The sequence below is a fragment of the Cyprinodon variegatus genome, unplaced genomic scaffold (genome assembly GCF_000732505.1).
Source record: "Cyprinodon variegatus isolate N-32 unplaced genomic scaffold, C_variegatus-1.0 Scaffold512, whole genome shotgun sequence".
Classification (NCBI taxonomy): domain Eukaryota; kingdom Metazoa; phylum Chordata; class Actinopteri; order Cyprinodontiformes; family Cyprinodontidae; genus Cyprinodon; species Cyprinodon variegatus.
Genome location: NW_015150965.1, coordinates 28,158 through 29,082, shown reverse-complemented (window position 1 = coordinate 29,082; position 925 = coordinate 28,158).

The following is a 925-nucleotide window of genomic DNA, read 5'->3' as shown; positions in this document are numbered from 1 at the left end:
GCCTTCTGTAACCTGAAGCATTTCTGGAATCTGAGTAAGATTACAGTTTCTGTCAAAATCTGTATCATAGTTATTTAATGAAGTGTTATTTAGAGGTTGTGAAAAGCAGGAAGATCTCTGGAGTAAAAGATGGACTTGAATAATGTAATGGAAATAAAATACTAAATATTTTACAACTTCATCTCATGAAATGAATCCAATTAGCACTTTCAAAGCTAAAATGCAGACATAATCCAGGATTACAGCAGGACAATAATCCTGTCTAGAGTTAGGACACTGGATCTGAAACTCCCAGGCATCACTCATCAACAGCAGATGAGCAGCTTCCTAAGCAGTATTTACCCAAGTATAAGGGTCTGGATGTTTTTAGAAGAAAATTCAAGTAGATTCAAAACATCAAAATCTTTTTAAGTCAATTATCTAATAATTTCACTTTTCTGAATATATAAATCAGACAGAAAACAGAGGTATTTCTTACTTTGTTGTATCTTTATGGAAAAGAGAAAGAAAATACACATCGTAAACAGATCCTTTATCTGTGTGACATAAAAGACGAGTGAAGTTTTGCAAAATATGTTGTTTTCAAGTACTTCAAAGAAGATCGGAGGGAGAACGGGGGCAGCATTTCCATCCTGTGATTAATATAATATGGCACAAGTCTTAAGGTGGGGGAAGGGAGTACGAGTAACAGGGGGGGAAACTTTTTTTTTTCTTTTTTTATACGTATATTATAAATATGCTACAAAAGCTTCTACTAAAAGACCACATAAACCTGAGAAATGTCAAGGATAAAGGAAGGCAGGATCTAGAACTGGAAGAAAGTGAACTAAAAGCACTGCTTTATGTATTAACAAAAACAAAAAAAAAGACTGGAAACCAATGTTAAATACTCACCCCTTCCCCCCTTTGTTTAGCTTCACATTTC